The sequence below is a fragment of the Tenrec ecaudatus genome, chromosome 4, assembly GCF_050624435.1.
Source record: "Tenrec ecaudatus isolate mTenEca1 chromosome 4, mTenEca1.hap1, whole genome shotgun sequence".
Lineage (NCBI taxonomy): Eukaryota > Metazoa > Chordata > Mammalia > Afrosoricida > Tenrecidae > Tenrec > Tenrec ecaudatus.
The window spans coordinates 102,683,867-102,706,861 of record NC_134533.1 but is presented as its reverse complement, the minus strand read 5'-3'; the positions used below and the strand labels follow the sequence as shown (position 1 = coordinate 102,706,861).

General features: G+C 39.2%; 1 protein-coding gene across 9 annotated transcripts in view; it reads right to left on the bottom strand.

Annotated features, from left to right (window-relative positions):
* GRIA4 (glutamate ionotropic receptor AMPA type subunit 4) overlaps positions 1-22,995 on the bottom strand; it is a 446,712-nt gene that overhangs the window by 279,393 nt on the left and 144,324 nt on the right. The window lies entirely within an intron of this gene.

Below are 22,995 nucleotides of genomic sequence, written 5' to 3'. Positions count from 1 at the left end.
TAGCTTTGCAGAAAAATCTTAGCGGGGCAGCAGTAAGTAGAAAAGTCTGCCTTCCTCTCAGCACACCTGGACACCAAAAGATCTCCGCAGCATTTCTCCATTTCAAATATTGAACTTGTGTTCATATAAAATGTCATGTGCAACAAAGCATCACACGACTGAAAAAAGCTCCCAAATAGCTACCGCTTTTGAGGTTTCCCTGCTATCTACCTGTTCTACTGTCAGTTAATCATGACTTCCCAACATCCTGGTGTTTGATTTATTCCATTGGATCTGCATGAACGTTTTCTGATATTTAATCATATTCTATCTGCCTCTATTCATTTGCATCATTATAAATATTTTCTTTTTCGGAGCCTGCCATTTTGCTTCTATTCTTACATATCTATTTTGAACTATTAGTTTCAACTAGTAACGTTGCTTCCGGACATATTCCTGTCACTCACATCTTATTTTCATTTGAGTAAAAAAATTTTTTAAAATTATTATTTCTTTGAATTTCTTGTTGCTTTTGTTTATTTTATCCTGATCATAGACTTGGCCCATGAGAATAATTGGATTTCTTGTGTGCAAGAATATACTGTCAACCAGAGGCTCAATGTTAATATTTCATTTAATGTAACAGGTGAAAGCTGTAAACTATAATTATATTCATATATAATAATCTTATTTAACATCACTTGCATTCTTAAATTGAAAGGTTGTTCTGAATATAAACAATGATTCAAACAATGGAATGTCTGAACAATATAAGGACATACATAAATTAACGAGTAAATGATTCCAAATACTAATGCACTTAGCATACATTAAAAGGAAATGAAATAAAATACTAAACACTCTAAAACACCATCGTCAAATAATGTTGCTAACTGAAACAAATAAGAAGTAATGTTTAGTCAGTGAACAGATATAACGATATTAAAAACCAAACCAAGTCCAAGGTTGTCAAGTTGATTCTGACTCATAGAGACCCTGCAGCACAGAGCATATACGGCCCCATAGCACTTTCCAGGCTGTAATCTACTTTGGGCTCGGACTGCCATGTCTTTCTCCTCAGTGAACCACGGACCTTTTGGTTAAAAGCCAAGCACTTAACCACTCCGATGAGTTGAGCCCTTACAATGATACGAGTGTTGGGTTGATATGTATTCTGGGATACAGATAGTAATCAGGATAAGACTTTCCATGAAATAACTCAATCAATTTTAAGTGCATATTCTATATTCTGCTCCTCTAATGAGATCACTTGGATCATGAATTATGTAAATAAACACAAAATATAAACACATGGCAATAATCTATTCGTCTTTTACCTGATGGTGTGCATTAAATATGTCTTCTCATCTGCCAGTCACCCAGCTTCATACCAGATGTCACATTCCAGATGCCAAAGTAGGCCAAGTTATTTCATGATTTATGATTGCATACAGTCAAATGACAGTCTTACCCAAGTTACTCAAGTTGTGAGATGTGAATCAGAGATGCTAAAATTTGCAGAACTACTACAGTGTGGCCACAAAGAGGACATACAGCGCTTCTTCGTCTACTGTTCTTCTCTTTCTCTTGCATTTAAAGCTTTTCTCAGCTGCAGAGGCCTTTTCTCAGTGCTATCAATCAAATGAAACTCTTGATAAGTTTATCCTGGGTTCAAGGATCGTCACGGTGCCATGCTTCTTACCACTTTCAGCTCCTTCGCCGTCACTAACTAAAGACTTCCATGCTCACTCTTCAACTCAACTGGCACTGTGCCTTTGATCACGGTTCATCGGCTTTGCTACTGACCGTCTATACACCGACTCTTACATCCGAGAGTACATTTTTATCGGGCTCCAACAGTGCCTGACACTTCTGAACAGTGCTCTCAAGTACTTTCTGACATTGTTTCTTAATGCACTGTCTTTCTTTTTTCTCTCTGAATAATTGTCAGGACCCCTAACTAAGGGTTCTTTTCCTCTGTTCTTTTTAAGCTGATGCACCTAAAAATTCTGGTCTTTGCACTCACTTCTTCACTGTAAATATATTTCTTAGGTGAAATCCTTTAGTACCTTAGCATTGATTGTCATTTTCCTCTGCAAGATACTTAAAGTGTAATGCATATTATAAATTGTTACCCTCAGGACTATATATATATAATTGTTTTCTCTCATTTCTGTGGCATAGTGTATTTTAAAAATATATCCATATACACATATATATTTGTACACACATTGCTTACTTTCCCATATCATGTGATATTGCCGACCTTTTCTACTTCTACCTAAAGAAGCGAAGTCTCAACCTGAACTAGAGTTGGCCTTAGCAGTTGCCTCGAATCATAAGGAAAAAAGTCATTATATGTGAATCTGAGACTGTGGCTAGCTTTCTTGAGACACATTCCTTTTTCCCAGACACCAAGCTGTGACTCTGCTCAGATGACAGGGAGAGAGGTGCATGGAAAGGAACTCTTGATCTTCCGCTACGTTCAAAATTGATATGTGAACCCACTTAGCAGTAATGTGAGTTAGTAACCGTATAACTGAATCCTGGAGCACTCAGTCAGATGGACCTAGGCTGATGCTGCTTAGAAAACATACTGAGTTTTGCTCCAGTTGTCGAATGATGAGCAAAGTACACTTCTGATGTGCTAAACCGCGGACCCATATATATGCCTGCACTTAATAAACTTGCGGTCTGTACTTCTGTAGCAACACACTGAGGAGTAGGTCTACTTGTATTTCCCCTCAATAGATATTTTATAGATGAATTAATAAATGCATATTATTTGAGATGTGATACAAGGTTATTTTTAAGTCTCTTAATATTAAGTAGTTGTGTTCCTTACTCCTTCACCAACCCCCGCTGCCTTTTTCCCCCAATTCTAAGCAATGCTTTCATGACACATTGTTTGCATGCATATCTGGCTATTTATTTAGCACAAATTACTAGAAATGAAATTATTTAGTAAACATGTATGGATCCTTTTGAAGACTGGTAAATATTACTAAATGGGCTTGTGTAGGGTTAATTAGTTTACATGTTTTCCAATAGTAAGCAGCATCTATTGAACTGGGAAAATAGTCTTAATTCTCCTTTCCTTCCCTCTACTTATTTGGGCATTTTACCTTCTGCATTTATTCTTTCAGGTGTTTTTTTTAATATTTCTAGTTAACCTTAAATTTCTAAATTTAAGAAATATGACTATGCTCCATTTGAACAGTAAACACTTGTACATTTAATGTCAGGCTTTGTCTTCTTATCAGATATGTTATTGCTGTCCAGTAATATAATTTATGCTTAATCATTTTCAACATTTCATAACTTTATCAGGTATTTTCCTTATCCGAAATTTACTGTGATTTCAAACTAATCATGTGGGTTCTAGTTCTTGTTCAAGGTGCTTTCGACACACTTAAATTTTGAATTGTGAACTAATTTTCATTAAAATTCCAACTGTGGGAATTCTGCAAGCCTATTTGGGGAAATACTTCTCATAGTCATTATATTAAATATATAGTCATTATATTAAATAAATAAAAACTCTTGCCTTTCCCTGTGTCACAATTATGTTTATTTTGTATATCTCTAGCAATAACCATGAGTTTCTTCTGCATCTTATTTCTCTTTGCACTCCCAAAGGATATGTTTGGTGAATGAACAAGTGAATCAACAGCACTGTTTTACAGAATATTTTTATGTGGTATAGTCTTATACATTATCAATATCAGAGGAACTTCAATACCTTTTTACTAGTTCATATTATAAGAAACTTTGTTTTCTATTTCATGTTTACTCAGTGTGTGGATGAGGGAGTATGGTGGCTGCAGTGGTTGGGTTTGGCTGCTAACCAAGAGTTTGGTGATTTAAACCAACCAGCTGCTACAGCAGAAAGACGTGACCGTGGACTCACTTATAGACTTCAGCACTGGAACCAGATGGGGCAGTTCTATTCTGTCTTACATAGTCTTTTTGAGTCAGAAGCAACCCAGTGGAAGTGATTTAGGTTTATATGTACAATTATGGTGAGAAAAGATATGGATTAAAACATATGTAACTGGACACATATTAAACAAATAAAAACTGTTGAGTGTAGTCATAAAAACTTGTCTTTTAATGTAGGAGGGGGGGAATGTATTATTAGAGTTACCAGAAATAGAATGTGTGAAGTCCATATACTCAGGGAAGGAGGAGAAAGAAGAGGAGGAGGAGGAGGAAAAAGAAGGAAGAAAAGGAGGAGGTAGAAGAGGATGAGAGGGAGAGGGAGAAGAAGCAAGAATGTTGAGAAAGAGTGCGCGTGCGATGTTTACATTCCTATAATCACAGATCGAGGGAAGGGAAGGACAGGCTGGAATCAGGCACCAGTCTCATGTATACTGAATCACAATGGCCTCCTCCAGGTGCAAGAAGAGCCACAGACTTATATTAATGAGGTTTTAGTAATGCAAAGAATGTAAGGGATAATTAGAGCACTATATGAGCATGTTAAAAAACCAAAACAACACAAAACTCTCTGCCATCTAGTTGACCATGACTCATAGCAACTCTACAGTACACGGTAGACCCGTCCCTATGTGTTTTTAAGAAGGGAGTATAAAGTCCAATCTTTCTTCTACAGATCATTGAAGTTTCTGTCTTTAGGGTTATGATACACATTATTCCAATGTGTAACCCATGACATCACCTGGGCGCTCTGTCATAGAAAGCCACAGGGGCAGTTTTGTCCAGTCCTCTAGGGTCACTATGAGTCTGACTCAAGTGGATGGCAGTGCGTTTGTTTGGCCTTTGGCATTTCACAATGGAGGTTTAGAGTTGGACAGAAACTGTGGACCAGATCAAGGTAAATGTGTGAGCCTCTTGCATAAAAGGCGTTGCACTGCCTATGTCTGTTAGGTTCCGCAGGTCAGTCGTTTCTGTACTCTTCTGGAACAGTTAGTGTGACTAAAGGAGATGCTTAGCAATTATCTGTTCTCACTGGTACTATGTTTGAAGAACAAGACCTACCCACTTTTCTGTTGTGATGGCTTTCAGAGGTTGGCTTGATTTGGCCTGAAAAGCTCACTGCCATTGAGTCAGTCTTAGAGAGAGACCTCGTAGGGCAGAGTGGAACTCCCCTTACTTGGGTGTCCAAGGCTGCACATCTTTTTGTGAAGAGACTGTTGGATTCAAACTGCTGACCTTTGAGTTAGCAGCCCAACTCCTCACCTACCACTCCACCAGGGTTTCTTTGGTTGAATTGATAACAGTTATAGAAGTCTGCTCTCTCAAATTCTCTCTAAGATTTAAAATAGATTTAGAAAGCAGCCATAGCCTCGTATTGCTTCGTATAAATCTATTGCTATTATCGTCAGTCCTACTGTGTCAGCAAGAGCATAGTAACTATTGTTAGTACAAGAAAGAAGAGGTTACACACCTTTATCTAGCATTTCAAAGGATTCTCTTTAAAACTGATATTTCAAACATTATTTAGTGTTTAGAAAAAATTGAAGCAAATTATTTTTCTTGTATGAAATTACTTAATTATAGAGTCAGTTATAAAGAAAATTCATTGTATCCATAGCAACAGAAAGTATGTCATTAGGGTACAATCCATAAAAAACTACAGGACCTATGATGAAGCTGACCCAGAATTAACAATGGAACTTCAACTGTGTGATCTCCTTGGGAAGGGAGCACACGAGAAAACCAAAAGCTACTCGAACTTTTAACAGAATCCTTTAAAGCATGTCATTCATTCATGATAGGCAGGACACATGTGGCTAAATGTTGCTCTTTTCTAGGCTAAGACAATAAGGGTAATATGTTTTATAAGGTTCTTGTATAGTAGGGTTCACAAATTTGATGTCATGAATGTAAAATAGATGAGCTTTTTATTCTTCCTCATATTTTCTCTCAATAGAACTTTCGGGTGGGATGTGCAGCTTACTGCACACTCCACTGTTCATTATTTTTCCTACCATGCCATTTTAGGCACTTATGTTAAGTGCATAGTCTAAGGGAAATTTCCATTTAGATGACTAATCTATACATTTTCAGCATGCACATAACTGTTTATTCATCTGGGAGAAACTATATTAGGCAGTATAAAAAGTATGTTTGTTGGTTTCTACTGCATAAAATGGATTGCAAAAAAGTGATATTATATAATGTTATTGGGGGTGGGGATAGAAGAAATCTTAGCATGTTTATAGGTGATGAAGGAACAGAAATAGAGGATAAAGGATACTGAAAAGAGGAGATGTACTGATTAAGGACACAGGAATATAGAAGTCACACGCTCAAGGGAGGGAACAAGCTTAGCTTTGAATGGGAGGTGTGAGGAGCTTTTAGATTAAACTTGTAGATTGAAATTTTTATATTAAATGTTTTATACATAAGATGTGTGTGGGTTGGAGTTTTATAGTTACACAATGCAAGAAGGTTACAACCTTGATATTTAATAAATGTTTATTATCAGTTCTAAATTGTGGTAGAAAATAGAAAAAATTGACAAAGCACTTGTAAAGTAGCTAGTAAACTCTATGATCATATGGGACTATATTTATGTAATCCGTAACTGCCTGTAGCACGCAAAATACTTGGCGTATGGTAAGTGTCCAGTAAACCTTTATTGAGTGAAGGACATAACAGAATGGATTGAATGAATTTTGACAGATAACAAGCTCTAAAATTGTGGCTTTGAAGTACCAGCAATTCAGAAATTGATAGTTTTACCGAGCCACACTAGAAGAATATGAACCATGGGGGCTTATTGTGAGAAGTTGACCTATAACAATATACCTATTTTCTTGACTTCCCCAACAGCCAGTCCCTTGAATTTCTCTTATCCTACTGCTTATACCAATGGACTGCTTCTATTGGTTCCCTTTGCTTGCATATATTCTTCTGTCTGAACTTCAGTAACTTCAGGAGCTCTTCTACTCAGTTTCCCCAAATAATCTCATTCTTTCCCATAACTTGGAATATCGTGCCTGTGCCAGTGATTCCTTAGAATTTCATTCCTGTCTTGTTTTGAGTTTCAGACTCAAACACAAATGGATTATTTTACATCACCATTTGGTTGTCTGTTGGTCATCTCTAATCCAGCTGGCTCAACAACAAACTTCTCAAAATTTCCCAACACCTGTTCTATTTTCCCCCATCCCACTAAAAGGCACTACAATCTACCAAATGCAATTCATTCTTATCTTTCCATCTTTGCCCTAATCTATCAGCTAATCTTGATTGTTCTTCTTTCAAAATATTGAAATTTTACCCAAATGCACTCACTCCTCTATATAGACACTATGCCACTCTTACCTTGCTCAGTAAGCTACAAATGTCCTCAAGTTATATTTTCTCCTTCCAATTTTCTTCCTCTCAAATCATTCTACCCTCTGTGTGGTAGTTCGATAATCTGTTGTCAATTTGAGACTTAAGGGTGAAGGGGTGGAATTCAGCCTGTCAGTCAGGTCTCAGCTTGATGACCTCATTTGGAGACAAAAGGAGTTAAATAGCTCACTGGCGTTGGGGGACATACACTCACTCCCTGTGAGACATGCTTGCTGAGAAGCCACATAGATCTAATCTGATGCAGCCAGAGCCCTGGGAGCTGGAGGAGTCACATGGAGACCCACACCAGCACTGAGAGGCTTCTACTGACACTGGATCCACAAGACTTTCCACTCACTGGCCTGTGATCTTCCTGCATTTGGCATCATTGCATGGCTGCATGAGTCTGAAGAAGAATTTATGGACTTGTATCGACATATGGGGTAATATCAGACTTATGGACATGATCCGGACTGGGCTGGGATGTTTCCTCAATACTCAATTGCTCTTGTATATAAAGTTCTCTCTTACACATATATGAGTGTCTATGAATTTGTTTCTCTAGTCTACCCAGCTAACACACTCTGTAAAATTTCATTCTACCTATTTTTAAAATTCCCAGAAATGTATATCACTTACAGTTATGTCTACTTGAGCCCTTCGTATCAGAGGTTATAAATATTTCTGGGAGTAGAAAACCTTATATTTCTCCAGATGAGTGGTTAGTGGACTAGAACCATCAACCTTTTGATTAGCTGCCTAACACTTACCTCAGTGTGCCATCAGGGCTCACTTACAGTTATATCTCTGTGGTCAGAAGCCCCTAATAAATTTACCTCTATTATACACATCATTTACCAATGTCTTCTCACTCACTAAATTGTGCTATTTTTTTCCTGCTACCTAAACACATGTTCAGCTATTTGAGGTGTAGACACTACCTGTTCCTATTATCCAATTCTCACAAGACTGGCTCCTTCTCACAGCTCAGCTCAAAAGTCAGTTACAGGTGGTCCTAGACTTCTCTAGGAGAGAGACACATGGAAAACAACAAGAAACAAAACACCTCACATTGAGGTGATTCTGATTCATAGGAAGCCTGTAGGACACAAAAGAACTGTCTCTGGGTTTCTGAAACTCTATATCTTTAAGGAGGGGCTGGTGGTTTTGAACTTCTGACCTTCTGATTAGCAGCTCAATGCATAATCCACTTCGCCATCACACTTTCTTTCTATTCAAAGGAGCTTCAAAATATTCATGGGGAATGGAATTAAAAGGTAGTGGAATTTCCCACCAAGTCTTTAAAGCCCACTCAGACATGACAGCCTCCACAGAACTGAACTTCATTTATATTCTATCACAGCTTCATGCTTCATTTTCACGAAAGCACCTCCCGCTCTTTGAAACGATCTTTTTTGACCGCTGGTTTATTTTTCTCTTCTGCAAAGAATATATAATTTCACAAGGGAATGCAGCTCTCTGTTGTGTTCACTGTTTGAGTCCCAGATTTGGTTCATTGAAGATCTTCCACTAGCCACAACAGAGGGGCGGAGAAAGCAGTTACTAAGCAGAGTGCAATGAAGAGATGAGTACAGATGAGAAAAAGATAAACCCTGGCTGAGCAGGTAAATGGTGTCAACTGATTCCCTGTCTGACGAACGCTAGACCTGATCTGCTTTTCAACATTTTCTCTATTTTTTTGTTGTTGTTAAATTTGGGTTTATCTCAGAGGTATTATGTCCTTGGGGCCACCCTCTTGAAGTTGTGTTATATATTTTTCTGTTCTTCAGTATATGAAACCCAAGACTGATGAACATGCAGAGACAGCAAGTAGAATGGGGTCTGGGAAGGGTGGGGGTGCTCAGTGGTGGGGGGGTGGGGTGTGTAAAAGGGAGACGATGTCAAGGAGTCTACGAAGGAAAAGAATGTTTGGAAACATTGTGGTAGCAATTGTACAACACTGCTTGACCTGACTGAACTATGGACTGATAGCATATATGTATTCATTCCCAATTGTTAATAATTTTTTAAAAAGAAAGCACATTAAGGGTTCTTATGAAAAAATGTAAAAAGAAGGTGAATTGATTGCAGCAGTTGAGTTTCTTTATTGAATCTAGGAAATCTGCTCTTGCTCTCTGTTTTCTCACCCCTTTGGTGAGTGCATCAACTCACTAGGAGTTTTCAGTTACTCATATTTTGAAAGCCGCGACCTCGCTGACCCAGAAATTTTATGATCATTGTGATGAAACCCATTACAATCAAAACAACATATTAGTAATTTAATAATATAAATTAATGAAGGTGCCTTCTCTTTCACAGTCAACACAAAATGATGCATCTATAATCTGTGTTTATATCATGTGTTTATGGCATTCTACTGTCACATTTATGGCTTAATTTTCTCTCTATGGCACATCTGATTGTCACGCCATCCAGCGCCACACGTGCAATGCAATTTACCCCAGGTCTTACCGTCTCTCCCCGGCTTCTATTGCAGAAGCCCCGGCACAGAACTGGTCTGATTATTGCTTTCCATGCTGTGTTTTCTTAATTCTGCCTATGAGATGTCAAAATAAACTCCCGTCTATTGCATGTCAGAATATTGCCATTTTTCTTTCTTTAGAATCACACAAGTTAAAATAATTCGTCCTAAAAAGATTTATTTGAAAACTTCATGAAATAAGCCCCCATTGGTGTGGCATCTCCCCCTTGTCTCTGATAACTTCATGTTAAAATGATAAGCTTCTTATGTTCGGATGTGGAAAAACTCAATCAGAATCAGAAGGTAGATATAGCATGCTGGGCCAGAATTCATTAATTTATGCCCTTAAGGCATTATCATAGATGATTAATATGTAAAAGTTAATTTTCTCAGAATTCTAAATGGTGGTTAGCTAAGGTACATAAAGTTACTGAAGCTAATCACCATAAATGACAAGTTGAAATGCAAATTACACAAAAATGTTTCACTTTAATCATATCACAATTAAGGACGGTACATTTCTCCAATGTCTTCTCGCACACGGCTTCTGGACGACACCCTCACAGACCACAATGAGCTGCAATCACCGGCCTCACTGCCAGGCCCTGCACACGCTCCTCTTCAGAGTTATGACCTCTTGGCTAGAAAGCACATTTCAATTCTAAATTAAACGACTCGAGAGCTCAGTAAAAATATACAGGCTGTCTGCACATTTCTTTCCGGAGACAGACCATCAAAATGGAAACACGTGGCTTATCTTGCTTCCAAGGCTGGTAAAGGGATAAGCAGAAGTCTATTGGCAATGCGCAGCACAATGAGCAAGATTCCATTCAGTACAAAGATGGATTCTTTGGCAGTAATTTGGGTGCTGAAAAGATCATATGTCCTGATTACACTTCTAATATATAACAATATGGACTGTTAACAAGTGAGCCCTTTAAAGGGAAAATAGCGAGCGAAGACAATAATTTCTAAGTGGTGTCTAACTCATAACCTGTAATGGAGTTTTTACCTGTCAACTTTCAATAATGCCAAGATTGAAGTGTAGGGGGAAAGGTATCCAGTGATTTGCTGTTTAGCATGCAGAGATTTAGGATCTGTTTTCTGCCTTGAAGTGATTCCTTAGTGGCATTTGACTAATCCTCGATGCTGTGCACCGTCACACCATTGCAGCAGGGCTGTGCACTGCCACACCACTGCAGCAGGGCTGTGCACTGCCACACCACTGCAGCAGGACTTGTTTTTGCTGTGGAAACACTTCTTCAAGAGGCTCACTAATATGTTGAAAGCTTTCCTTCATCAGAGAAGACACAGCTGTCTTCTTGAAAAACATTTAAATACATTAAAAGTGAATAATATAAATTAAAACTGGAATAGAAAAATATTGGGGAAGATATTTGCATGGGTTTTAAAAACAATGCTCCTCGTGACTATTGCCCTTCCTGAGTAAGTGGGGTGTCATTACTTATTTTGGAAGGAGAATTTGTGACATCTGTTTAATGTTGGTCTGCACCATTAGACAAAACTATGTGTCAGTAGAATTGTGCCTGCTCTCCATCATTTTTTAACCCAACGTTGAGCATAATATTTAGCTTAGAGTTCGTGGTCAATAAATATTTTCTGAATGAATGACTGAAGAGAGGAGGAAAACAAGGTCATTATGAGGAAATGTGAGATTCAAGAATATGTTTGCACTATTTTAAAAAATGGAGTAGTCAGTTTAAGCAACCCTAATATCAAAATATTTATTTTCACTAAAAACAATATTCTGTCATACTCAGGATAGGAAGAGTCCCTGGATGGTACAAATGATGACGCACTCAAGTATGAGCTGAGGGTTAGTGGTTCAACACCTCCCCCTGCCTCCCCCTCCCCCCACTCCCCCTGCCTTCCCCACCAGGCCCTCCAGGCATCTCAAAGACAACCCTGAAGATCAGCTCCCAAAAGGTCACTGCTTTGAAAAACCCAAGAAATGGTTCTAACTTGTCCATGTAGGTCACCCAGAGCTGCAATCAACTGGTGGCAACCACCCCCATCACCAATCACATTTAAGAAGGCACAACGTCTCAAAGTTCCTGGTGCAGGCAACTTGTTTGAAATCCCAGTGTGTTCTCTTTCGATTGGCTTGCCTGCTTTGTGTGCATCTATAAACAAATAGAGATGCCAAACGCTACTGCAAGCTCCGAGGAAGGGATGGGAAGGAGTCTTGCAGGCAGCTAGCTGAGGAAGGGATGGGAAAGAACACTTAAATCTTCACTCAATACACATGGTGTTGCAGGCTCAGTAATCATTATTTCATAGTCATTATTTAATTCAGACTTTATGACAGCCTTATACGATAGGTAATAGTTCCCTCAATCTTCTTTTAAATGAAAGGTAAAATGTGGCAAAATAAGTTGCATAAATTTATACATCTAATTGGTCAAACAGTGATTTTTGTCAACTCAATTCATTTCCAAAGTGTACGCTCATTCTAGCAAGGAAGAAAATAACTGGCCAAGCACTTCTTCCATCCTTCCTGACTGAAAGGATTTGGGCCATTATCCCATTATTGCTACAGGAAGAATTCAAACACTTGATGGAAACAGAAGTAGGTCTTAAGGGATTATGGAAAATTGGTTTTTTGTTAGGAAGTCACTTCTTAAAGCAAACCAATTTTAGCTGTCAATTCAAAAGGGATAAACATATATATAAGGCAGACAAATACCGTTGCAGCTTCCAAAGTTTGAAATATTTTTTTTCTTTTTGTGATTTTACCTTTCTCAAATATACTACACAAATTCTGGTAGAGAATCTACACTTAACTGCAAGTGGATGGAAATACTAACTATTTGGATGTTCTATTTTATTTTTCATATTTAAGGACAGATTTTAAAAATCTTTTCCTTTTTAGAATATAATATTAGAAACAATAATTATTAGTAACTATCATCAAGAGCTGATAAAATTGTTGTGATATATTTTATCCATACATAAATGACAAAAATAATTGTCAATCATTCTGGCTATACACAAAGGGAGAAGTTAGATAACTGATATAATTAGCCACTCAGTTGCTTTGTCTCTAAAATAGTATTTTTTAGGCATTAGAATAGCAATAAGAATTCTCCACCACTTCCAAGCTCTTCAAATTTAAATAAACTCTGATTTATTTAAATTTACTTCTTCTTTCTGAATTACTAGGATATTATAGAGCAAGATGATGTCTTATATGTAAGTACTATTTCAACTTCCAATGCTTTTAAATTGTGATTTACCTTTCAAAGAATAATATTAGTATTTTTCTCTGTCTGCATTTGGGTATATGTCTGAGGATTTACTTTATATGATGAAATCAGAAAAAATTTTGGATTTGGGGAAATTAATATTCAATATGCCTTGACGTGATCACAATCTTTTTTTTTTTTTACTTTTTTAGTGCTTAGTTTATTTTTGATCACCTTTTCCCATAAGAACAATAAGAATGTAGTTATGGAATTATCTTAACAATTAAGAGATAAATTGTCTTTAAAAGTTATTCCTTTAAGCCATTATTAATGCTGCCTTTGTGATGTAGATGGTCTTTTAGTTTCAAAGTATTTTCTTTTTTTTAACTTCCATTGAATTTTTAATTTATTTTTATCTTTAAAAAAAAATAATTTATTAGGGGCTCATACAACTCTTATCACAATCCATACATATACATACATCAATTGTATAAAGCACATCTGTACATTCTTTGCCCTAATCATTTTCTTTTTTTTTCTCCTCTTTTCTTTTTTTGCATTTTATTAGGGACGCACACAACTCTTATCACAATCCATACGTATACATACATCAATTGTATAAAGCACATCCATACATTCCCTGCCCCAATCATTCTCAAAGCATTTGCTCTCCACTTAAGCCCTTTGCATCAGGTCCTCTTTTTTCCCCCTCCCTCCCCGCTCCCCCCTCCCTCATGTGCCCTTGGTAATTTATACATCGTTATTTTGTCATATCTTGCCCTATCTGGAGTCTCCCTTTCCCCCCTTCTCTGCCGTCCATCTCCCAAGGAGGAGGGACGTGACCACAATCTTAAAAGCCTTTAAACTTGAGACATTTCATTGCATTTTCCTAATAACTCGCTATTTCTTATCAGAAGATGAACAAACACAAAACAAAAGATTTCATTTTGAAACACCGAGTTTTAAAAAATGGAATATTCTGTGCATTCTTTTATTCACGAATGAAGGGATATTTAATCATTCAACCTAAAGTCAAATGAATCGTGTAATATAAAGTTCCATTATGTGTGCTAAATAATTCATTTCAGGTATTGTTGGGGAAAACGAGCAACAGACTTGCATACTATATTTTTATATTTTTGAAACAACTTGATTTGGCATTCTATGCAAGAAAATAGTACCTTTCAGAAAGTATATAATAATATTAAGAGTTTTCTGAACAAATAATTAGGAGCATTTTGTGGGAGCAGAAAGCTTTGTCTTTCTTCCAAGGAGCAGCTGGCGGTTTCAAACTGCTAATCTTGTGGTTAATAGCTCAGTGCATAACCCACTAAGCCATGAAGGCTCCAGGAACATTTTAAATATAACCATTTAAAAATATTTATTCTTTCTTCCAAATTTTTAGAATGATATAAAATCAGTGATACACTGTCAATCTGGCTCTTCAACTACTTGAGCAGTTGCCCAGCATCCAAGGCGAAAGCGCCAGAGTGGTCCCTGGTCGGGTTCAGAGTGGAAGACGTGCTCCTGTTCCCCTGGGAAGTTCCGGTTAGAGTCCGGACCTTATCACGACTCAGCACTTTTTGCCAGAAGCCATGTGGAGATGCCCACCATTCTTGAGATGGTTTCCCCTTCACTGACTTGGCTTTTGCCCTACTTTGACTCTCATTTAGTCTCTTTTGTGAGATGGTGGAAGATTTTTGGATTGTTGGTGCACATAGTAAAATGTTGGAGCTGTGAGCTTTGGCAGCTCTGGGGAGGTATGTTTTCTTGATGCGCACTGAACATTTAATTAAAATTCTCTTCATACACACACATATACACAAAGGTAAAAAGATAATTTCATTTGAGGGGGGATGGTGATTAAGAAAAGCCAAAGAGGGAGGTACAAAGAGCTTTGAAGACTAATGAAAGACTACTTTGAAGCTTAGGCTTCCGAAAGTCAATGAGGCACCATTCTGTTCTGAAGCAGAAGAGTGAAATAATCACATTTGTGTCGGTAGAACGGTGGCTGCGGCATGAAAACGTGCGTGAAGCAGGGCTAAGACTGAATGATGGAACACCTGCTGAGTAATGTCTTGGTGGCTCAGGTAAGGAAGACTGGTAGCCCAGATTCCAAATGCTGTGAAAAGGAAGAGCTATACATGGACTCAAAGCATACTAAGTAAGTGCAATTAATAGACTTTGGTGAGTAATTATACGTGGGATTTTGGCAACCGACTGAATGGTGGTGGGTTCATGGTCACTGAAGTGGTGTAAGTTGTAGAAGTTTGGAGTAGTCCAATTCTGCCCAGTTGAATTCGAGATGCACGATGGAAACTCAAGGACAACTGCCAATCAGGAGTTGGCTATATCAATCTAAAGCTAGCCCTTGAACTTGTGGGGCAAGTAGCAAACAGTAAGAAAAATGTATATAGAGAAACGCAAACTTGAGATACATTGAAGTACACTGGCATTTAAAAATCAAACTGAGATGCTAGCAAAGTAGCCCTGACAGGAAAGGCAAGAGAAAGCAGGATTAAATCAGGAGAGTCCAGGAAGTCTCAAGGAGAGCTTCAAGACAAAGGAGTCATGTGTATCATATTCTCATGGGGGGAGGGTGGGTTGCCAAGCAAGTAACACCTGAATTCACTGAAGACCAATGAGAAACTGAAGAATGGGAATAATAAATTCTGAAGGATACAAAGAATACAGTAATTACATGATTTTGAGAATCTATGCTTATGTGGAAATGATTGCCAATTATATATATATGTGTGTTTGTGTATATATATATTAAGCCTATGTGTGTTCTTCTCCCTCCCATGTGTCTATATTGTACACATGAGGGGATAAAAACAGATTTATTTTTCAAAGCTATGTATTTAATTATTTTTTTTAACAAATAAACCATATCATCCTCAATATACTCTCCCTTACACTTAGTTCATTTATCAAATCTGAGATTCCATTCTTGGAAACATTTTTCAAACACATCTGTTTGGATGGCTGATAGCACCTCTGTGTTAGTCTTGGTAGACTAGAGAAACAATCATAGAGACACACATATGTGTATAAGAAAGAGATTGATATACAAGAGCAATTGAACATGGAGAAAACATCCCAGCCCAGTCCAGATCAAGTCCATAAATCTGATATTAGTCCACATATCTGACATCAATCTATAATGTTCTCTTCATACTCACAAAACACAGACAATGAAGCCAAATGCAGAACAATAACAAGCCAGTGGGTAGAAAGTCTATGGGTCCGCTGGCGTTGTAAGCATCTCAGTGCTGGCGGGGGTCTCTGTGACTTCTCTGGTTTTAGAGGTCTGGTTGCATCCTTATGGCTTGTCTTCTGCAATGTCTCCCAGGAAGTAGCAGAGAGAGAGGTGCATTCCACCTCCAAGGAGGAAGTGCAAAATTTCCCAGAATTCTCCGGAGAAGGCTACACCCACACAGAAGTCTCATTGGCTAGCTCCAGATTTACAGCCCAGACTCCACTTTACACTCAATCCTTAAACGGACACCAGATTACGTGAATATCACAAACTCCCGTGGTTTTTTTTCTTTTTCCTTCACCTCTTCTATGTTGTCAAATTGCTGTCCTTTCAAGTCCCTCTTCATTGGTGGAAACAAAGAAATCACAGAGTGAGGTCAGTTGAGTCAGGTGAGTGGGGCAACAGAGGCATGCTGTTTTTGCCAAAAACTGGCCCACTGAGATGGCTGGGTGAGCAGGTGGATTATTGTGGTGGCAAAACCATTTCCTGTATGCCACAAACCAGGCCTTTTTTTTCTTTTGCACACTGTTATGCAATCTTTTCAGACGCTGTAAAGAGAACAACTGATTAACAGTCTGGCCTGGTGGAATGAACTCCAAATGCACTATCGCCCTTCACATCAAAAAAACAAATGAGCATCATCTTGATCTTCTATTTCACTTGTTAGAGCTTTGTTGGGGGTGAGGTGACAACAGCATCTTCCACTGGCTTGATTGATGTTTGCCATGTCTTGTCACCTTGGGAGAAAAGGCTGGGTCATGCTTCAGTGTTATTCGTGCAAAACACAGCAGGTTTCCAGTGGATGCTCTTGTTCCTGTTCCGTCAGAACCCAAGGCCCAGATTTTGCAGTGACCCTTCGCATTCCCAAATCTTCCATTAAATTTCCCTGAGCCGAACTGTTAAGACAGTCCAGGTATCTTCCCCATCTCTTCAATGGTCCAGCGTCAGTCTTTGAGCAAAAGTGCACACATTTTGTCAACATTTTCATGTTGGGAAAGTAGACGGACGTCCAGAATGAGTTTTATCATCAATCAATAGTTCACCTTTTTTGAAGCAAGAATACCACTTGTATATTTGAATTTGTATCATAGTGCTGACCTCATAAGCTGTGTTCAACACCACAATAGTTTCTGCAGCACTTTTCCCTTGCAGTAAGCATGATGTCCCAGTTGCACACTGTTATCTTAAATTAGCCATCGCAAAAAGAAGGTTGCAGTGAAACTCCTTCTATGAAAAAGTTCAGGGACCAGAGGGAACCTTCCAGGCCACTCCACTGGGTGCACCAACTCAGAGTGAGTTGTTGGATGCTAGCCTGGTGGGAAAAATGCATACTGCAACAGCTCTGCCCAGTGAAGCTTTTTTCCATTTTTGTTTTTGTTTTGTCGTATGTATTAATGCAGCATCTGAATGCTAACATTTATCAAGCCTAGAGCTGCCCTGGAGGGTTGCCGAGTTTGCAACTCTTTATGGGAGTAGAAAACCCCATCTTTCTGGTCTGGTGGTTTTGAACGGATGACTTTGTAGTTTGTGGCCCAATTCTATCCCATTATCCTACCAGGGCTCCCCAAAATATCACCAGGTATAGTTTTTGTTTGTTTGTTTGTTTGCTGTTTTATGCTTCAGTAATGGCATGAAGATAGATCTATATGGGGTTATGTTAATGGTCCTATGCTAACCACCATGCAATAAGGTCCATTATCTGATGAATATCCTGCATATGTGATTTGCTTCTGGATGCTATTATCAGCACATGGGAAGCTATGCGGTGTATGATAATGGGAAAAACGAAAGGGATGGTTAGGTTTGCAGCACCACAATTAGCTACTTACACAAAGCAGAGGGGATATTGAATGTAAACAGTGTGTAGACTATACAGCGTTCTGCTACTAGTAAGTTCATGGCATACATACGATGATTTTTTAAAGGGGTAAAGAATTCATAAAGAGAAGATTGTAAGGGATATTAGTCCTTCTTTTGGCGGCCTGACATCCACCATGTGTGCCTGTGTTTGGACCATTCCCCCCATGATGAGTCTAGGAGCCTTGAAATGCAGATTTTATTTCTGTTCTTCCCTGTGGATTCATGTACCAGTTATCAGTGTAGCTACTCAGGGGAAAATCTGTGGTTTGTTTCCTTTTAGTTTCTGATACAGGAGTTGGATTCCCTAAACGGTCCTCCTGGCTTGTTTATGAAATGTTAGCCTTTGTCAATAGAGACGATTGATGGAACTCTACAGATGACAGACTGCAGTAGATATGATCTCCTTCAGGATGCCATGCTGTACCCTCGTTATTCTATGTGACACTCAGCCTGGGGGGACTCCAGCCGCACCCTCAGCAGCTGCTCCAACTTCTCTGATGCATCCAAACCCGCTAGCACCAGAGTGCTGCTTCTGTCGACCAGCACACCCTACACAGATCGGCAACTTCTCAGGCTTCTATGGTTTGTTTCTGTTGGCTCATCCTTTCCGGCCAGCAGTGGGCCTCGTCGACAGATCTGTTCTGTCCTGCCTAGACCCTCCAACAATGGCTGGCCGCTTCTGGAAATCAGCACTTGTCCGCAGCTTCTGGCAAGCTTCTTCCATCTGCAGACTGCAATTTCCTGTGGCAGCCAAACTCTTGAAAGATTGCTGAATGCATCTTCAGGAGGGAGGCTTCTCTGAGTCGGTTTCCTTACTGTCTATTTTAGCGCAGCCAAGAGATAGCTGTGACTCGTTTACACTGGCTGATTCTGGGATTCTTAGAGCTCTCTTATGAACTCTTTAGAAATCAACCTTTTTCTACCAGTTAACAATTCTTCATTTTCATTCTGTCCCTGTAAATTAGTTGTGCAGTTTCTGATTCATGTGTAGAGCCTAATTTATGATTGAGATTCTGCCAACTCAATGAAGAAGCCACCCAGAGGGCTCTCTGTGGCCAAAGTGAGGTTTTAGCGCTAACGAGTTCCCGGGGCAAGAGGCATTGTGTGCAGCCAGGAGAGCTGCATCGTGTTTGAAAAGGGGGGTGCACACCCTCACTAGCCTAGTTTGTGGGGTTACTTTGGGCTCTGTGCGCTGCTTGTTGTCCTAGACCTAGTTTGCCAGGTCTCGCAAAAATTCTTAGAGCTACTTTGTAACTTTTCAATGAACTACTTTTTTGGCTTATGTTAACCGATGTTAGCTTCTGTTGCTTGCAACCATGAGCATTGATAGAAGTAACTAATATGTATTGAGTGAGAGCTTTCAGGTAACGTGTAAATATTCAAGATGTATTATCCTACTTAATCCTCATACAAATCCCATTAAATTATACATTATCCGTATTTTTAAATGAGGAAACTATAGGTCAGAGAGAATAAGATTGGGCTAAAGCACAATTCTGAATCAAATTGATGGTCATGAGAACTTACAGAAGTAAGTAGTAGGGATGAGAGTCATGCTGATTTCCAAATCTGATGCTCTTTATTTTCACATGAAGATGTTATCTTTTTTATTTTTGGTGGCTACAATGTGAACAAATACAATGTTTTCTTTTTTTTACCAGCAACAGATACAATTCCTCCCAAATAATTATATTTGACTGAAGTTATAGAGAAAAATCTACTCTAAAACATTAGTATTCAGAGCCCGAGCTCAACTTTTATTAGATTCGTGGCCAAACTGAATCAACTGTTTCCCTGGGTCTCAAGTTTTGACCAATTTCTCCCTGTTCCCACTAGGTCTCCAGAACACTAATACATTTGGGAAATCAGACTAAACAAGTTGATGGTGTGTCCAGTAAATCGACTAGATCAGAGAGGAGGAAGGCAGATGGGCGAGGGTTAATAGACTTGCTAGTAGTTTTAGGAAAGCAGACATAAGATAGTTAAACCCAAATCAAAGCTGTATACACATTTTTATCTGTCTCCCTTAGAACTGGAGTAGCTTTCCGAAGATTTATATACATGCTCTAATTTGTTTTCGCTTCCTATAAAGTCTGGCCAATCGTTCTCCTTTTCAATTAGACACAACGATAACTCTTGAATAAAATATAAAAATTATATTTTTATTATCAAAATGGAATGACTATAATTTAGAAAATTATTCTTTTAGGGATATTGGTTAAAACGATAGGTTCTGGCTTCTCAATGCTCAATTTCTGGAGCATTTTAGAAAAAGACATGGTTTAAGGCATTTAAAAACCCCATTACACACAGCCACATTTTAAAAATTGCATAATTTGATTAAATTGACATTTAAATGTCAAGTACTTTCCCAGCGTTTCCTTTCTCGTGATTGCTCACTGCTGAGACGTTTGCTTGTAATTAGGAGAGTTTTCTCCCACTTTCTCTTTTTTAATCCATCTCTCTGCAACTGTATTCTTTGACAGGTATCATGGTCCAGTTTTCTGAATTGTAGGGTAGTGAATTAAAGGGTTACTACAACTGAGCTGTGATAGCAATAAAAATTTTTAATATTTGACTTAGTTAAAATCATTTAAGGAAAGAAGATATTTAATTTTAAATAAATTTACCTTAAGATGTGAAAAATCCGATGTGTGTGATTATAATCTTAGATGGTTTCATTCAGAATGAAAATTGTTTCATTCTAAAGGCGCCTTCATCAAGAAAATTTGGTTGAAATTAATTTTAGATATTTATCTGCATTTTAACTTATTTTATGTATACTATGGTTATGCTATCATACTAACATATGTACAAGCAAGCCTCAAAAAAATAGTGGACAAATGAAAAGAGAACAGATTTTCCCCCGAATTTATTGTCACCACTCCCCCCCCCCCCACATTCATATAGCTCTTGTTAAACTGGAGTACGGTTATAAAATGCATAATAGAGGTCTGGGAGGCTGGCCCCAGCACCATAAATTAAGTGGATTCCTGCCCCTCCCCCGAAAAGAATTTGTTCCGAAGGACGACATTGACTCTGCAGCTATGGGAGATGGACATATTTGATCAGAGCACACGGGAGCAGATGAAGGGGCAGGAGGAGAGAGTGGAGCACAGCCTGGTCCACCAGGCCGTGATGATGATGTTCCTGAGTAGAGTAGCCAGTCCACAAGAGAACAACATGGCTGGCCCTACTATGAGACATGATGCCCCTCAGTGACTAAGGGCGATACAGGGGACAGCACCGGAGACACAGTGTGGGAATTGCACCTGACCTGATCCCACCACACCGAGGCAAATCACTGGGGGAGTGCAGCGGAACAGCAAGGGAATGGAGTGGCAAGGTCCCCAGGGAATGCTGAAAGTGGACTTTGGGGCCAGGGCGTGGTGCCCCAACAGGCTGGACTGGAAAGCGCTCCTAAGGGCCAGCAAACGATCCCTGAACTAACTACAAGCTTTTCTCTTGTGAACTGTTTTGTTCTGTTCTTTTTCAGTGGTTTGTTTTGGTTGTTTTGTTGTCTGGTTGTATACTGTTGCTTTGTTTTCCTCTGTCTAGTTTTCGTGCATGTTAGTGACTCCACAGGTCTGTCTGAATAGGACAGGCTGGATGAACTATCTGGATGAAAAACAACGGGACCGACAGTTCCGGGGGGACTTGGGGTGGGGGGTAAGGGGGGTAAGGAAGTGGTGTTAACAAACCCAGGGACAAGGGAAAAACATGGGACCCCAAATGGTAGAGAAGGGGGAGTGGCAGGCCTGGTGGGAAATGATCAAGGGTAAGGTTGCTTAGAGAAGAGGTATACTCTAGCCCAGGTGGCGATGAAGCATGGTAGTAGGGCAGGAGGAAGGTCAAGGGAGATGGAGGAAAGAGCTAGGAGTCAAAGGGCATTCATGTAGGTCTAGACAAAGACATGTACATGCAAATATATATAGGAGGATGGGGAAATAGATCTATGTGTCTATATTTATAGGTCAAGTATTAAGGTGGCGGAAGGACCTTGGGCCTCTACTCAAACACTCCCTCAATGCATGAATACCTTCTTTTATTAAATTGGAACTCTATGATGCTCACTCTCCCAACACAACGGCTGGAGCCAAAGTGGGTGAACAAGTAAATGTGGTGAAGAAAGCTGATGGTGCCCGGCTATCAAAAGAGATAGTGACTGGGGTCTTAAAGGCTTGAAGATAAACAAGCAGCCATCTAGCTCAGAAGCAACAAAGTCCACATGGAAGAACACACCAGCCTGTGTGATCGAGTAGTCCCAAAGGGATCAGTTACCAGGCATTAAAGAACAAAAAATCATATCATTGACTGCACACCTCCATGATAGGATCGCTGAAGACAAATGGGTGCATAAGCAAATGTGGTGAAGAAAGCTGATGGTGCCCGGCTATCAAAAGAGATAGTGTCTGGGGTCTTAAAGGCTTGAAGGTGAACAAGTGGCCATCTAGCTCAGAAGCAAATAAGCCCACATGGAAGAAGCACACCGGCCAGTGCGATCACGAGGTGCCCAAGGGACCAGGTATAAGGCATCATGCAAAAAAAAAAAGATATGTGTGTGTATGTATGTGTATATATGTGTATATGTATATATGTATGTGTATATATGTATATATATATCATATTAAATGAAGGGGGAAGTGCAGAGTGGAGACCCAAGGCCCAAGTGTCGGCCAATGGAGATCCCCTCATAGAGGGGTTTAGGAGAGGAGATGGGTTAATTAGGGTGTGAGGTAGTATCGATGAAGAACACAGCTTTCCCCCAGATCCTGGATGCTTCCTCCCCCCAACTACCATGATCCGAATTCTACCTTGCAGGGCTGGATAGGACAGAGGCTGTACACTGGTACATATGAGGGTTGGAGGTACAGGGAATCCAGGGTGGATGATACCTT